A 19,388-nucleotide genomic window follows, 5' to 3' on the forward strand; every position below is an offset into this window, starting at 1 on the left:
GACCCTCCCTTTGAGCCCCACCCTCTCTCTCTCTCTCTCCCATTCTCTCCCCCCCTTCCATTTCTCTTTTTCTCAGATATCACTCTCTCTTTCCCTCTCTCCCTCCCACTCACTTTCTCTTTCTCTTTCAAGTCTCTCTCCCTCTCACCATCTCTCTCTCTCTCTCTCTCTCTCTCTCTCTCTCTCTCTCTCTCTCTCTCTCTCTCTCTCTCCCTCTCTCCCCTTCTCTCCCTCCATCTCTCTCTCCCATTCTCTCTCCCTCCACCTCTCTCTCTCTCTTAGGTGTCTCTCCCTGGACCATCCTCTTTCTTCCCTCTCCCTCTCTTCCTCCCATTCTTTCCCTCCCCCCTCTCTCTCTATCCCTCTCTCCCTTTCTATTTCTCTCTCAAGTCTCTCTTTCCCTCTTACACTCTTTCTTTCTTTCTCTCTCAAGTATCTCTCCCCCTCACCCTCTCTTTCTCTCTCAAGTATCTCTCCATCTCTCCTTTCACCACCCTCTCTCTTCACTCTATGATGCAGGAGCATCCCCAGTCAATGAGAAATATTGCATCAACCAAAAATATTTCCTTTTAGTTTATTTCTTAGTTCCTTGTGCAATTTTATGTTCTCTTATCGGTATGTAGCGATAGTTGCTTGTTCTTCGTGGAAGATCTTGTTGGCAATTTCTTGGCAGTTTTATGTGGTTGATTCTAATTTTCTAGTTCATTTGGGTTCTTCTTCGGTTAGTTATCACTTCTAGTTGGTTGTTTTTGGGTTTCCGTGATATTTCTTATGCTTACTGATTGGTTTCCCTTCACTACCGGCATGATTCTTGGCATGCAGATACATCTCGGGTCTTGTCCAATGTTCCTTGGTGTGTGGCCGACCTTCCTATTGATCTGCATCACTTGGTTGTTATTTTCTAGAAGGATCTTAAATCTTAGGGCCGACCTATTTACATGTTTTATTTTCTTGCATTGGTGAATGTTATCTTTTGAGGCTGACCTGGATATGTTACGGTGGGTATAAATATGATGTTATGTAATTATTTGTTGGGGGAGAGGAAGTAGAACTGAGATTAAGGATTGAGATTCGCATGTTATGATTTGGTGGATCTTTAGAGTCCCAGTTGGATGGTATCTAGCTTGAAGCCTGCATGTAACTGGTTAACTATCGGATGTTATTTGATGATAATTTGATGATTACCGGATGATTGTTGGAAGTTATAAGGCTTGAATATGGTTTGTTTATATGAATTTATTATGTTTTCTTACTGCTTTCGTTGTGTCACTCTTGCTGCATAAGTCGGTTAACTCTTTTGAGGTTTTCACCAATTATGGCTGCATCACTCTCCCTCTCTACCTCCCAAGCTTAACCTAAGAGAGAGAGAGAGAGAGAGAGAGAGAGAGAGAGAGAGAGAGAGAGAAAGACTAAGTGAGAGGGAGGAAGGGATGGAAAATGAGTAAGATACCAAAGAGATATCCCAAGTGAGAGAGAGGGAGGAGGAGAAGGGTTGACAGAGAAGAAGGGAGGGATTAAGAGAGAGAGAGATGGAAGAAGGGAGAAGTTGAGAGAGAGAGAGAGAGAGAGAGAGATCTTAAGTGGGAGAGGAGGGAGGAAGGTATGGCTATCTCTCTCTCTTTTTCTCAACCCCTACCTTCTCGTATCTCTCTCCCCCTCTCTCACTTAGGATCTCTCTATGGACTCTCTTCCTAGTATATCCCTCTCTTTCCATCAACCCCTCCCTTCCTCCCTCCATATCTCTCAATTGATCTCCCTCTCACCTATATCTCCCTCCCTCCCTCTCTCTTTCACTTTAACTCTCTCTCTCTCTTTCTCTCTCTCTCTCTCTCTCTCTCTCTCTCTCTCTCTCTCCCAATTATTTATCTTTCTTTCTATCACAAAGAGGGAGAGAGAGAGAGAGAGCTGAAGAGAGGGACGAAGGTGGGTGTTAAGGGAGAGACTAGAGGGAGAGAAAACCCAAGTGCAAGAAAGGGAGGGAGGGAGAGAGGTAATGGTTGAGGAAGAGGGAGAGGGGAATGTACGGAAAGAGGAGAGACTAGAGAGAGAATGTTGATAGGAGCATTCTAAACTAAAATTTAACTAAGTTTGAAATTTGTGTGAATTCTCTAAAAACTAGAATCTGCATTATAACTCCTAGAGATCTAAAACCACTCTCAGACATCCTGATAACATATACATAAAATATAACAAATTATAAGAAAAGAAAAAGAAAAATGAAAATGTGACTTATACTTTGTATTTTCAGAGATAGAGGAAGTGACAAAGAAGGAAAATTTGTAGTTTCAAAATTCAAGATGCACTTTCCAAAATGCAAATGCATTTGGCACACACCTTATTTGGTGTGCGCCCTATTTGGAATGGTCCAAATACATTAGGTGTGCCCAAACCTTATATTTAGTACACTAAGCCTATTTGGTGCATGCCAAATAGGGCGCATGCCTTATTTGGCATTCACAAAAGGGCTTGATGGGGTCCAAAAAAAATTTGGCATCTTTTTGGTCCCCCATTTTGGAGCACTCACCTATACATGAAATTATTCTATAACCAAAGAGATTGATGTGATTGTCTATGGATTGTTGTTGAATACAAGAAAATTAACAAGGAAAATAACATAAAGATCAACATAATATTCAAACATTTTTACCTTTGTTTAACTTTCTCCTCTAATTGAGCTAAAGTAAAGTGCACCCTTGTTCCATTTTATTTTCTCTTCAAATGATGATTGGTTGCAATATTTGAAGTGTGGATTGTTCAACAAATGAGTATAGTAACAGTATGATAATTTATTTTTTTCTCAAATGGAAAATATATGATTACCATGAAAGTAAATGGTCAAATAGGAGGAGAAGCCTCTTAACTATACATTTTAGTGAAGAAAATGAAGGGATAAGATGCATTGGTCAATTGAGGGTTAGGATTGAATGAGAATAAGTTTAAGGATTGAGGGTTTAGCCTTGTGGAAAGTTTCATAAGGGTGGAGGATGAGAATGACATATTTCATAGGTGTAAGAGCTAGGTGTGCTCACATAGATGCGAGAACACCATGTGTAAGTCATAGGGTGACTTATAAAAGGGAAAACTAGAATGAATAGGGTGGCTACACATGTGTGAGAGATATTCTCACTCATATGTGAGCATCCTAGATCATATAGGACAAAAAATGAGGTGGAGGTATGCGAGTGACTTGTGCATGCTCACATATGTATGATAAACTAAAGAGATATGCTCACAAATATATGACCATTGAAGGGGGAGTTGACATTTGTTGGGTGATAAAAAGTTTGATAATTTTGAGGAATACAATATTGGAACAAATATTAGTGGTAGTTAATGATGGTTAACTAATTAATTAAGAAGATAAGAATTATTGAATGGGGGTTATGGCTAAAGTAAATTAATTAATTAACCTTTAAAAAAGTTAAAATATAATTTATTCTATTTATCTCGAGGATTTAATTACACTTTACTTAAACTTACTTAAGGAATTTCATAGGATTAGTTGGGGCATTTCCACTTTAGGTGGATTTATCCTTTCCTAGTTACATAGTTATTTGTGCTAGGTGGTTGAGTTATAACTAACTCCTAGCTACCCTTGAATCTTATTGAGTCACATGTCATTATTGTCTTCTCTCATTTCCTTTTTCCTTGCCTATATATGAAGGCTTATGTACATTGTTTATTCAATGTATCTCATGGAATCCAATTGATTCTATTCTATTGCATCAGTGAAAGGAATGCAATCTATTCTTGTCATATTCTTTCTCTCTTGTTCTTGTGCTTTCCAATGCCTCTAGATATTGGGTGGCTACCTTCATAGTCAAATCTTACATGGTATTAGAGCCTATAGAGTGCCCTTGGTTTTCCATTGGAAATATTTTTGGTTTAATTTGGGGTTTTGCCTTTCGAGGCTTTCTATTGTAGGTCAATATTAAAGAGAAGATAGGTCAAATATAATGTTACCATTGGATTGAGGCTCAAGAAAGTCAGAATTGCCTTTTTTATCCAAATTTGACACCAGAGGCCAAATCTACAATCGTTTGAAGGTGGAGGGTGGTTGCATGTCCTATGAGCAATCTACAATTTTGGAACACTTTGGGCCAAATCCACCATTGCCATCATGCTCAGTAGGCTAGACAACCCCAATATCACTTGTTCATTTGTCCAAATTAGCCACCATTACACTGAGTTGAGAAAATTTCTCTCCCTGTTCATCGTACGAACTTGTAGGTACATGTTTGATTTAAAAAATAATAATTTTCTATGTTTTTTATTTTTCAGAATATAAAAAAATCGAATTGAGGGGGATGCATTTTGCAATTTTTTTTTTTTTATAAAACAAAATTAAATTAAATTAAAAATGTTTTTCTTGGGGTACCTTACGATACCCCTACATAGATCTGTGGATGATCCCACAATATTGGGTTACAATTATTCGTACATCCTATTTTTTACAAAAATCATACATTTTTTTAAAAATATAATGATTTAAGCCTTAAGAGGTTGCATTTGAAGTAATTAATTGAAGAGAGTTAGATAAAATCCCCTTGGATATAACCTCTCTACTCTTAAATCATACATGCAATGAAATCTCCTTTGCACCTATCAAAATGTTGATAAAAAGCCACTTTTATATTAGCTTTTGGGGGGTCAAATTAATTCATTTAGAATTATTTTTTTAAAGTATGTGGTCCTTATTATAAGCTTTCCAAATAGTATAATTTTTAATATATTTAATTTCATTAATATATCTATGTTTTATTTCTTATGAATATAAGTTTTTCATCAAACATTAATGATTATGTTTCATATATGTGAAAATTTTGAAAAATAGAGAATTTTTTTTGTAAAAAATATCTTTTCCCTAGGTATTGATATCTTCATTTCAACACAAAAAGAAGAAGTTAATTCAAATGCATACAAAATAATTTATGCATTACAGAATACACCTTTGTCCAAATTACAATTACTTTGACTTTAAAAATTAACTAAAGAAAAATATATGTAACAAAAAATTATGAAAAAATATCCACCCACTAGATATTTGTGTGAGAAATCTATATTTTAAAAAATAAAATTTCCTTCTTGTTATAAAAAATGACGCACTATAGTATAAATGTCACTTCTGATAAATATTGATTATTGTAAATATTAAGTTTATAAAATTTACATAACAATATGAAAAATTATATATTTAAAATCTATATGAAAAATCTCATAAATTATTAGTTTACTTCATCTTCAAATTCTTAATGGTTTAGCTGCTATAAGTGTTAGAAAGTAAAGATCTGGATGCTAATTTTGGTGTCAAGTTTGGCCAAAAGTGTAACCTATTATTATGGGATCACCCCTATGTAGTAGTATCGTACAACATCACCTACACAGACCTATGCAGTGGTACCACATGGTACCACCTACATAGATTGTACATTGGTAACACAGGGTACCACCTACGTAGAGTATCTCCTACACAAGAAATAGAATGTGGGACCACCCTTTTTAATATATATATATATATATATATATATAAGTTCTTTTAAAATAAAATTAAAATTAATTTTTTAATATAAACATTTTTGAATAAGAAAAATTTAACAGTTTTTAAATTTGTTTTTAATAGTGTTATTTAATAAAAAATTTAAATAATAAAACTTGAGTTTATTAAAGTTTTTCATTCTTTTTTTAATAAATATTTTTATTAAACTTTAACAAGTTTTTTGAAAAACAAATTTTCACATAATAAACAAATTTGAGGAAAAGGATTTTTTTGTTCACTTATCACACCTGTCTTGCAACATCCTCCAACTAGAAACCAAGGGGGGCAGTTTCTCAAACATTTTTCTTGGTGACATGCTAATTGGAGGCATCTTCATTTGTGGTCTTCTACAAGGCGTCTTTTCAGTGGCATCATCTTCATGTTTCTAGATTTGTATCTGTTAGGTCTTGGAGACAACTCAGAGGGGGGGTGAATCAATTGTCTAAAAAATTCAAACCAAAAACCAATTAACCAACTTAATGATTAATACCGATAAACCAGTTAAGTATGTCGGTAGACAGTGTTAACAGTAAATTGTTATACCAATAAGGATTAATGCATGAAACATAAACATAAATTCATCCACAACACATAACACCAATATTTGTATGTGGAAACTCTGTAAGGGGAAAAACCACGGTGGGAAACCTTACCCACAATCAGATGATACTACTACAGATAGTAAGTGTACATAAATGGGGTCTACACATGCAAAAAGGCCAACAACCTAGAGCTCACTGCTCAATCACAAAATGGGAGTCACGGAGACTACAGTTGGATGGTTAAATCCAATAAGAATGTACTGCACAAAATAGCATCTTCATATGCTGGATTCAGTACCGGTGTAATGCTGATATGCTTATACAAAAACCTAGCTTCACCTTCAAATGATGTCTTCGTGTATATCCCTACTTGATCTCACATATACCTTCACTCAATTCTTTTTCACATTCCACACTTGATCTTACAAATAAGATCTTACATTTATACCATACCCTAAGACCAATTCTAGTAGGTCGGCTCTACAAGATATTACAATAAAAAAATTTTACATACAATATAATATATGATACAATAACCAATTGAACATGTCGGCTTGATGCATTTACAACACTAATAAATCATTTCCATAGCGTGCCATGCTGATCTAGAAAAGATAAACTTGTCGGTGTAACCCTAGATAACCTGGACCTATTTGCCGGTAAAAGAAAATATGCAAATATGAATATACCAATAATTAATTCTTCAAAACAAAGTGCCCACATGATGTCTTCAACATTACCAAGTGTCTTCCATATCATTCCAGATATCGGTGAACAATATATCCTGCCGGTGAACCATATACCAGTAACTATTGCACAGTTTACTTGCTTGCCGGTGAATGTATTCAGTAGGTGTTGACATCAATGACAAAACCATACCAAAATACCAACAATCTCCCCCTTTGGCATTGATGGGAACACAAGATGGAAAAACCATCAAAGTGCCAAAACAGAAATGCCAAATACCAAAAACAACAATCTCCATTTCTCCCCCCGGGAGCAACATGTGTTTATCCAAAAATTTATTTTCAATACCAATCTTTCCTCAAAAGATAATGTGTTTTTCCATAGATATCTCTCCCCCTTTGACATCAAATGTTAAAGTCAAGTTCATACAAAATACCAACTACTCCCCCTGAGAAGTAGCTTCCTCATCAAATACCGGAATAAAAATTTGTCTTTTTAATTCTATCGGTTGATGACAATCATCAACTATCTAAGTCTCTATCGGTGGTGGTATGACTCCAAGCTGACCTCTGAGATACTCAAAATTCTCCTTAGGCAAAGGTTTTGTGAAAATATCTACAAGTTGTTCTTTAGTATTCACATAAACCAGTTTTATCTCCTTTTCTTCAACTTTTTCCCTTAGAAAATTCAGTTTGATAGAAACATGTTTAGTTTTAGAATGTAATACTAGATTCTTAGATATATCAATTGCTACAGTGTTATCACAGTATATAGTAATGGGTTCCTTGCATTTTACCTTTATGTCTTTCAACATTTGCTTAAGCCATAATACCTATGTACAGTTAGTTGCTGCTGCAACATATTCTAATTCTGTTGTTGATAAAGATGTACAACTATATTTCTTACTCAACCAAGAAACTAATCTCTTTCCAAGAAAGAATGCTCCTCCAGTGGTGCTCTTTCTATCATCCACATCTCCTGCCCAATTTGCATCTGTGTATGCACATCGGTCAAAATTTTCATCTCTAGGATACCATAATCCAAGATTTGTTGTGCCTTGTAAGTACCAGAAAATCCTTTTTACTACTGATTCATGATTTTCCCTAGGATTACTCTGAAATCTAGAAACAATACATACTACATTCATAATATCAGGCCTAGTTTGTGTCAAATATAGTAAACCTCCTATCATAGATTTGTATCTAGTTGGATTAACAGGTGTAGATTCATCCCTTTGAGATAATTTGTCATTTGTAGTCATAGGTGTGCTTACTAGTTTAGAGTTCTCCATCCCAAATTTCTTTAGTAATTCTTTCAAGTACTTGGATTGACTCAAAAATATACCTTTATTAGTCTGAGAAATTTGCAAACCTAAAAAGAATTTTATTTCTCCAATCATAGACATTTCAAATTCTTGCTGCATTTCAAGAGAAAATTCCTTACATAATCCATCTTCTCCTCCAAAGATTATATCATCAACAAATACTTCAATAGTCAAGATGTCATCATTAGTTATTTTGTAGTATAAATTGCTATCTGCATTTCCTTTAGTAAAACCAATCTTTAAAAGATACTTATCCAACCTTGCATACCAATCTCTTGGGGCTTGCTTCAATCCATACAAAGCTTTTCTTAACCTGCAAACCATATCATTGTCATCTATCAAGGAAAATCCATCAGGTTGTTCAATATATACTTCTTCTTCAAGATCTCCATTCAAAAATGTACATTTAATATCCATTTGATAAACTTTCTAATCCTTGTGAGCTGCAAAAGCCAAAAATAATCTAACTACCTCAATTCTGGCTATTGTTGCAAAGGTTTCATTGTAATCAACTGCTTCTTTCTGAGAATATCCCTTACACACTAGTCTTGCTTTATTTCTGACAACCTTACCATCTTCATTAAGTTTGTTTCTAAATACCCATTTGGTTCCAATTACATTTTTATCTTTAGGCCGAGGAACTAATGTCCAAGTATTATTTTTCTCAATTTGTCCTAGTTCCTCTTCTATAGCTTTAATCCAAAATTTATCTTCACATGCCTCATTGATAACTGGATCTTCATTTTGTACCAATGGATTTAGTATAGGTTCATTTGTCACAATTTCTGTTGCCGATTCAAAGTCTATATACCTTGAAGTTCCTCTGAATTGTTCATCAATCTTTACATTTGTACTCTCAACAATTTTCTGCTATCTCTTATTAAAACGTCTATATGCCTTGCTCTTAGATGAATAACCAAGAAATATTCCTTCATCACTTCTAGGATAAAATTTGCCAATATACTCATCTCTTCTAATATAACATTTACTTCCAAAAATTCTGAAATACTTAAGAGTAGGAGTATTACCAAACCATAGTTCATGAGGGGTCTTACCAGTTTCACCTTTGATGTGAACTTTGTTGAATGTATAGACAGCAATGCTAACTGCCTCTCTCCAATACACATGTGGTAGATTTGCTTCTGATAACATACATCTTGCTACATCCAAGATAGTTCTGTTTTTCCTTTCAACAACTCCATTCTGTTGTGGTGTCCGAGGTGCTGATAACTCTCTTCTAATTCCATTCACTTCACATAATGTATTAAAGTCCTTAGATGTGAAATTCTCCTCCTTGATCTGATCTTAAACATTTGATTTTCTTACCGGTTTCATTTTCAACCATTGCTTTGAACAGTTTGAACTTTCCAAGTGCTTCTGATTTCTCTTTGAGAAAAGTAACCCTACACATTCTAGAGTAATCATCAATAATTAGCATGAAATATCTATCACCTTGCAAGCTTCTAGTTCTAGCTGGACCACATAAATTAGTGTGAATTAAATCAAGAGCATTATTGGATTTTTCTAGAATACTTTTGAAACTAGCTCTAACTTGTTTTCCAAATTGACATTTCTTACAAATTGTATTCTGAGGTTTCACAATTTTAGGTAGATCTCTAACTGCCTTAGAAGTACTAATTTTTACTATGCAATCAAAATTTACATGACATAGTCTCTTATGACATAAACAACTTTCATCTATATGTGTAATTAAGCATGCCTTTTCATTATTATTCAAATGAAAGATATTGCCTCTAGTCTGATTACCAGTTGCAATTTTCAAACCAGTTCTATTCATGATTTTACATTTTCCATTTTTAAATTGTAACTGAAATCTCTTCTCAACTAATTGACCAACACTTAAAATATTATGCTTTAATCATTCAACATAGAAGATATTGTCAGTGTTATGCTTACCATCAAGAGATATTGAACCCTTACCTTTGATTGAATAGGATTTGTCATCTCCAAATCTTACTAAACCTCCATTGTATTCTTGAAAGTTCAAGAATTTACCTTTGTCTCCAGTCATATGATGTGAGCATCCTGAGTCAATAATCCATTCATCCTTTGTTTCAACTTTAGCTACTAGGGCTTGTTCTATCGGTTGAGTAGTAGGTGCCGGTTGATCTTTTGTTATAGCAACAAAAACCCATCCGTTGTCTGTTGGATCTTCATCAGAATCATCAGTCACACCTTCATCAACAATGTAACAAGATTTGTCTTTGTCCTTCTTAAATCTGTATCTCTGATATTTAGGATTAGGCTTGTATGTTCTTCTAGCTTCTTCTCTTAGTCTAGCATGTCTATCAGGGCATCTTGAAGCCATATGACCAATCTTATTGCAGTTAAAACATTTAAAGGGTGCTTTACCTTCATACTTACTTCCAATTGGACCTTTTGGCATTTTTCTTGCAAATAGTGCTTCAAGTTCTTCACGCTCTTCATTCTCCTTCCTGGATTCTTCAAGTTCTCCTGCATAAAAGGCTCTCTAGTCTGATTTGTCAAATGATGGAGCAAATGATGTTGATACTTTAAAGGCTAAATCAGTTTTTATAGTAGCAATAGGACCAAATTCCTCAATTTCAAAGGCTGAAAGTTTTCCAATCAATGTATCCCTAGTTATTGATGTATTAGGCATTATTCTCAACTCATTTATAGTAGTAACCTTCATTTTATATGCCGGTGGCAAACCTCTTAAGATTTTTGAAACAATTTCATCCTCACTCAAGTTTCCTCCACAACATTTAATACCCAAAATAATTTCATTTACTCTTTCCATAAAAGCAGAAATCCTTTCATCTTCTTCCATTTTTAGATGTTCATACCTAACTCGAAAGCTTTCAAGTTTTGCAGTTTTGACTGTGGAATCTCCTTCATTCAGTGTTTCCAAATGATCCCAAATAGCTTTAGCATTAGACCTATCTGATAATCCCATGATTTGTTGATCTGATAATGCGCTCAAAAGTGCTTCTCTTTCTTTGCAGTCATTTTCTTCATCTTTAGCTAAGGTAGTTGGAGCAGTCTGACCAGCTACAACATCAGTATAACCATTCTTAGTAACTTCCCAGATGTCTTTACCAGTGCAATTCAGATGTGTCTCCATCCTGATCTTCCATATCCCATAGTTGGTTCCATCAAGTTTAGGACTGTCCTTCCTGAAATAATTAGTAGACATTGGATCTCCTCAACTTGTTAAACTTCTGCAAAAGAGGACTAGGCTCTAATACCAATTGTTAGGTCCTAGAGACAACTAGGATGGGGGGGGGGGGTGAATCAGTTGTCTAATAAATTCAAAACAAAAACCAATTAACCAACTTAATGCTTAATACCGATAAACCAATTAAATATGTCGATAGACAGTGTTAACAGTAAATTGTTATACCGGTAAGGATTAATGCATGAAACATAAACATAAAGTCATCCACAACATATAACACCAATATTTGTACGTGGAAACCCTGTAAGGGGAAAAACCATGGTGGGAAACCTTACCCACAATCAAATGATACTACTGCAGATAGTAAGTGTACATAAATGGGGTTTGCACATGCAGAAAGGCCAATAGCCTAGAGCTCACTGCTCAATCACAAAATGGGAGTCACAATGACTACAGTTGGATGGTTAAATCCAATAAGAATGTACTGCACAAAATAACATCTTCATATGCTAGATTCAGTATCGGTGTAATGCTGATATGCTTATACAAGAACCTAGCTTCACCTTCAAATGATGTCTTCATGTATATCCCTGCTTGATCTCGCATATACCTCTCTCAATTCTTTTTTGCATTCCACACTTGATCTTACATTTATACCATACCCTAAGACCAATTTTAGTAGGTCAGCTCTACAAGATATTACAATAAAAACATTTTACATACAATATAATATCTGATGCAATAACCGATTGAACATGTTAGCTTGATGCATTTACAACACTAATAAATCATTTCCATAGCGTGCCATGCTGATCTGGAAAAGATAAACCTACTGGTGTAACCCTAGATAACCTGGACCTATTTGCTGGTAAAAGCAAATATGAATACACCAATGATTAATTCTTCAAAACAAAGTGTCCACATGATGTCTTCGACATTACCAAGTGTTTTCCATATCATTCCAGGTACCGATGAACAATATATCCTACCGGTGAACCATATACCAGCAACTGTTGCATAGTTTACTTGCTTGTCGGTGAATGTATTTAGTAGGTGTTGACATCAATGACAAAACCATACCAAAATACCAACAATATCTTTGTCATGTCCTGTTCTATTCTCTCGCATAAGCTATGTTGTACTCAGACTAATATAAAGTGCCAAACCTTTTTGTACTTGTAAAGGGGAAAAATTGATTTGGTAATTTACAACATAGAAGGAGAAATCACCAAATCAATTTTTGCTTTGGGGAGGAATCCATTTACATTCAAAAGAGGGGAGGAATCCACTAGATTTAGTCACAAATCAGATAAGGGCTAAATACTAAGTGGATTGATTGATTATGATTTGTTTTTCCCTCTTTTGTAAGTTGAAATGCTGATTTAGGGTAAAGTGCTAAAATTGGAGACAAACTAAGAAAATAATGAGCTATAGGTTCAAGATTTTGTCATGCACCTAAATCTAAGTAATATAAGATGATTCAGATCTACCCTATGAAAATGCCTTGAAAAAGCAAGGACTGTGATGCGACAATGTAGTCCTTTGAATTTTCTGCAAACCAAAAAGGGTTGTTCCATTTTGTGTCTGAAGCTTATTCTGAGAAGTATAGTTGCACACTTGTTTCTTACACACATAAAGAAAGGGAAATAGCTTGGGAATAGGGGATTTCCGTAAGTCAAACGTCAGCTTTGGAATTAACCATGAAATTGAGATAAATGTAATTGAAATGATTGAAAGGAAAGGTTCTCCTTTTGAGGGAGATGTTGAATTATGTCTGAAAATTGAATGATTATACCTCCTTGTGAATTTTTGCTTGCATCCACATGGAATTAGGGTTTCATGAAATAGGATGTAGATCTCCACTTCAATGCTCAAATCTTGACTTTATTCCTGCTCCAAGGCTTGAAGGAAGACTGAAAATGCTCAATTTCTCTTGAATGCTTGATCTCATGTGTGTTTTCTAGATGTTTGATAGATATGTTAGATGTTCAAATGAGAGGGGAAATCCTCTTTATGTACTCGTCCATTTGAGAAAAGTGATTAATTTTCTGACATGGGCCAACATGGAGAGGGAAATCCTACTCAGATCTGAAATGTTGAAATAGCTTTAAAGAGGGCTCAATTTAGGGAGGACCATGGCATCGTGCCTTGGTCCTACCCTATTTTGGGTCAGGATCAAGGTGCCCAAGGGGGTTCCTATAAAGCTTTTTGATGTTTGTGATGTGCACAAGCATAATCAGGTCTTGATTTAGGCCAAGGGGTGCAAACACTAAGGTGAAGACCCAAATGCGGTCAAAATTGCAAGGGGTACAATTTTAGGATGCTACATTTAGCCCCCACTTTAGTGGGAGTATGAGGTCAATCATACTCTCGGTAAAATACAAAGGGTTCACATTTAAATACTTTTATTAAGTCGTCAAGGGGCAAGATACACCAAGCCCCTAGTGGACTTTAGGATCTCACACTTCAATGACAAGGTAAAAGGGAAGATCATGAGAGAGGGAAAGAGAGAACCATGACTACAAATAGTAAGTTTCTCTTACTATGAGTCATGAAAAGAAAAATGCTCAAAAATTACAAAGCAAAAAGACAAAGTTCGCTAAGTAAATTTAAGTATCAAGATATGCAAGAGAGAGAATCATTGAGTGGAGTGTATGCCCCCACATTAAAGTGATTGTGCATGCCTTATTAGGAACAATTTCTTTAAGGTAGGATACACCCAAAAAGACAAGCACATTATCACAATAATAAGCCCCCAAGAGAGGACAAATCAAAGGATAATGAACACAAAACACAAAGCATGGGGTGGTTTCACTTAACTTTGGGGTTAGTATGCTTTTTATGATAACTCATGTATATCATGTATATATATATATATATGCATTGAATTGTCCTCATCCCCCAAAGATAGGAAACCACCATGGAAGAAGGGAACCCATGTGCCTTTTAAGTCAACATGGAAGAGACCAAAAGAGATCTCAACACTTTGCATTGTCCTCAAGTAGACAACACTAGGGACAACACATAGAAGAATAGAGAGAGAAATAGAAGAAGGATCACAAACAAGCAAGAGAGAGAGAAAGAGAATCTACAATGTTGATGAACCTAATCAAGCATGTCATCCACCTCCCAATCTTGCTCATCATTATTTTGGGAAGGTGGAAAGTACACAAGAGGAATGACATTGAGCACAGTGGATGGAGCTATCACAATTTCAAAACAAGGACCATGCTCTAATGATGAATCACTTTGTTTGTTACTAGGAGCTAGGATTAATGATTTTGAAAATTCTCAGATAAATCATTGTCAACATCAGCATATTCATATTCATCATCGAAAATATTAGGATCAACATTTTCATCATTAACAACATTCTCACCTATTTCTTCATCAAGATTAATAAAAATAGGAGCTCTAATAGGAATAGAACTTGAACCATCATTTGTCTTAAGCACTTTGCATCTTGGAGAATTAGGTTGAACATTCTCATTAGGAGAAACTAGAATTATGTCAACAATTGGTGATTTAGGAGAAGAAATAGTTTGGGAAGCAAGTTCATGAGCTCTAGCACGATGTCTCCGTTGGTGTTCTCTCATACAACCATTTCATTTAGTTTTAGTTGAAGGTTGTGAAGGTTTAGGTTCATCAAGTATAGGTTTATTTTTTAATTTTAAGGAAGGATGCATATGAGGAGGTCTTCTAGATTGAACAATAGGAGAGGCTAGTCACTTTCCTTTGTAAGATATAGGAGGCAAAACCACACCATATAAAGGAGGAATGGGAGGTGTAGGAAGGAAACCAGGTCCATCATGAGGAAGAGGAATAGGTCTACCCTTAGGAGGAATAGCTTGACACTTGGGAGGAGGATAATTTCTATCCTTGGGAGGAAGAGTGGACTTATCCATAGGAGAAGGAATAGATTCCTCTTTGGGAAGACGATTATTTCATTCCTTAAGAGGAAGAATAATCTTATCCCGAAGAAGAGGTATATGATCATCAAGAGGAAGGATAAGTGTTGGATTTCTAGGTTTACTCAATGACAAAATCATCTCATTTTTCAATTTTTTATATTATTTAAAGAGAGTATCACTTCTAGGTTGAAGAGGTTGGAATTGTTCGGACCAAAAATAATCAAGACAAACATCTCCATGCCTCACCATAGGTTGATATACACTATGATTAATAGTTATGATTTCACCGTTATGAGGAAATTTCAAACACTTATGAATAGTAGAAGCAATCACTTTCATAGAAGAGAGCCAACGATGTCCCAACTTCACACAAAATTGACTAGATGTAGGAATGATAACAAAGACAACATCTAAGCATTTAGTGCCAACATCAATAGAAAGTATGATAGAACCAATAGAAGGACATGAGAAGCCATCAAAAAATATAACTACCACATCAGTATCATCATATATCACTTGATGCAATTGCAAAGTATAAATAAATTCTTTAGTTATCACATTAACCATGCAAGTTGGATCAATAAGCACTCCTCGAGAAGGTATGCCTTTGATCTTCGCAGTTATGTAAATTGGGCCATTGGGTTCTTTAATAGTCTCACTAGGATAAAATGTAATACATAAGTCCTTAGGGGGTTCTTTTTTATCTATAAGGTTCACCACATTATTAGACTCAAGGCTAACATCATTGGGAGAGAAGGCAAGATGATCGATCTCAATCACATTAGTGGAATGGGAAGTAAAGGATCAGTGAAAATTTGAAGGTTTTGATTAGGAGCTACTGATTTTTTTCCTTTATCATTCACACCACCCACAAATATGGTATTGTTATCAATCAAGTCTTGAATCTTACTTCTCAAAGAATAACATTTTTTAGTGTCGTGACTGGGTTGATGATGGTATTGGAAAAAGGCTTGGTTGTATCAATTGGTTTGATAGGGGGAAGTTTCAACACATTCCTTTGTAACAATTATGACATAATACTATGCAAAGATTCATTAAGAGGAGTTAATTCTTTTCTAAAGTATTTGGACAAAGGAGGCACACCTGTTGATGTGGTTGCTACTTGAATATTGTTGTTGTCATTGAATTTGATGAATCCCTTATTTGGTTTGAACTTTGCAAAAGGTTGTTGAGAAATTTCATTTTAATCATTTAGAGCCATTGAAGAGGATGATTGTTCCAATTTACTCATGACAAGATGATAGTTGTGAAGTATAGTGCACAACTACGTAAAGGAAGTAAACTCAAAAAAGAGAAGTTTATCCCTAAAATCTTTTTGCAAATTAGAAATGAAAATACTTTGAATATCTTGATCAGGAACAAGAAAAGAAATTTGAGAATATAAATGCTTATATCTACCAATAAAATCGGTCACTTTTTCTTTCTCACCTTGCTTACAATGCATCAAATTAGTCAAAGTAATTTTAGGATCAATATTATTATAAATTTTTTAATTAAAGCATTAGCCAATTGTTGAAAAGAAGTAATAGAATAAGGAGGCAAAGAGAAATACCATTGCAAATCTTTATCCCTAATGTTCTAGTAAACAATTTAACCAACAATCTTTGGTCATGAGCAAAGTCACTACACAAAGTTTGAAATTTTTTAACATGAGTAACAAATGGAAGACTCATGGTAGGAGGAATGAAAGGAGAGGAGTTCCCCCCTTGAATAACATTTGTAGGTATGAAATTTTGTGTAGAGGTATCCGTGATGTTTGATGTAAATGTGGGAACACTAGCCATAGGAGTAGTCAAAGGAATGGAATTATTAACTTGACTAGGAGATTATGTACAACTTAGGGCTTTGGAATAGCTCTTCATGGGAATAATATTAGAATCAAAAATATGAGAAATACCATGCAAAATATCAACACCAAGTTTATCACTTTGAACCATTCTTTTTAATCCTTCAATCAATGGGAGAGCTTCACTTTTCGGGTATTGTTGACTCATCCATTGTTGAAGATTTTCAAATTGATTGTCAATCTTCTCCAATTGGTTAATGAAAAAACCTAGTTAATGATTCTTCCACATCATGAGAATTATCTAAAGAATGAGGATAAATGGGGACATTTATAGGATTGGAAGAACCACCAATATCCTCATTGAAAAAGATCCAAATTAGGCTCCATGTCCTTGATAATTAAACTTTCAGAAGCCTTAATTCTACAACTTCTTCTCATGGGGATATTGTAGGTTGGACTAATATTAGTAAAACTCATACGCTAAGGGAGATAATTTTAAAATTTTTAATTGAATAATACAAAATTCTAGGAAAAATGATTGCTCAATTAAATGATCAAATAAAGAGCAATAATGGAATCTCCTAGGAAATTGAAATTTCAAATTAGGATTATGTAAAAATGACCTCTTAATTTTAAAATTTAAATTATCCAAAAGAAATTGAATTTTAAAATTAGGGCCTTGTGAAAATAACCACTTAATTTTAAAATTTAAATTTTGAAATGTGGGAATTGAAGGAATCAATTTAATTTTAAATTTAAAAATGAGGGTTTGTTTAATTAACCACTTAATTTGAAAATTCAAATTCGAAATTTTATCCAAGATTGCAATTTTGAATTTGAATTGAATTTAACAAGCAAGTTTGAAGAAGGAAATTCAAAATTTAAACAACCCACAAGCTCAATTTGTAAAATTTTAAAAATTAGGATCACTTAATTTTAAAAAATTGAAATTGAATCTTGGAAGTGAAAATTTGAATTTTTAAATTGAGACAAGAATCTCAAATTTGAAATAATTAATTCAAAATTTAGAGAATCCACAAGTTCCATTTTAAAATTAAAAATTGAGGTTTTTGAAATTAACCACTTAATTTTTTAAATTTGATTACAAATTGAACATGAAAATGAAAACTTGAATTGTAAAATTGAAGAGTACTCAAATCTAAAATAATTAATCCAATTTAGACAAATCACAAGCTCAATTTTAAATTTAAAAATTAGGGTTTTAGTGAATTTAACCTCTACATTTTTAAAATTTGCAAGGAAATCAAACTTGTAAATGAAAATTTGAATTGTAAATTGCATACACACTGAGATCTGAAAACAAAAATCAGAATTAAAGGTGCAAGGAGTCGGTGCACCAAAATGTAAAGGGGAAAAGTTTTATTTGGCAATTTGCAACATAGAAGGTGAAATCACCAAATTAATTTTTGCTTTGGGGAGGAATCCCTTTACATTCAAAAGAGGGGAGGAATCCACTAGATTCAGTCACAAATAAGATAAGGACTCGATACTAAGTGGATTGATTGATTATGATGTGTTTTTCCCTCTTTTGTAAGTTGAAATGTTGATTTAGGGTAAAGTGCTAAAATTGGAGACAAAACTGAGAAAATAATGAGCTACATGTGTTAAGGATTTTGTTGTGCACCTAAATCTAAGTAATATAAGCTGATTCAAATGTGCCTTGCAAAAATGCCTCGAAAAAGCAAGGATCGTGATGTGGCAACAGGGTCCTCCAAATTTTTCACACACCAAAAAGGGTTGTTTTGTCTCTGTGTCTGATTCTTATTCTGAGAAGTATAGTTGCGCACCTATTTCTTGCACAAAGAAAGAAAGGGAAATAGGTTGGGAATAGGGGCTTTTCTTAAGTCAAACCCCAGTTTTGGAATTAACCATGAAATTGAGATAAATGCAATTTAAATGACTAAAAGGAAATCTTCTCCTTTTGAGTGAGATGTTGAATTATGACTACAAATTGAATGATTATACCTCCTTGTGAATTTTTTATTACTCGCACATAGAATTAGGATTTCATGAAATTGGATGTAGATCTTGTTGGCAACAATAATGAAGGAAGACTGCGAGGGGAGGGTGAATCAGTCTTCACCAGATTAACAAACTTAATCACAAATATATATCTAATAAACTACAACATTAACAAAGATAAACAAATTAGAAGCACAACACACAACACCAATATTTTTGACGTGGAAAACCCATTTAAAGGAAAAACCATGGTGGGAACCTACCCACAGTAAGATGATACTCTATAGTAGTATGTTAAAATATTACAATGGGAAATGCACATGCATTTAGGCACACTACCTAGAGCTCACTACTCAAATACAATGACCCACAAGGCTACAACCCTCAGGGAAGTCTCACTGACTTACACAAGATTCGGACTACAATTTGGAAGAAATG

The sequence above is a fragment of the Cryptomeria japonica genome, chromosome 10 (genome assembly GCF_030272615.1).
Source record: "Cryptomeria japonica chromosome 10, Sugi_1.0, whole genome shotgun sequence".
In the NCBI taxonomy this organism is placed as follows: Eukaryota; Viridiplantae; Streptophyta; class Pinopsida; order Cupressales; family Cupressaceae; genus Cryptomeria; species Cryptomeria japonica.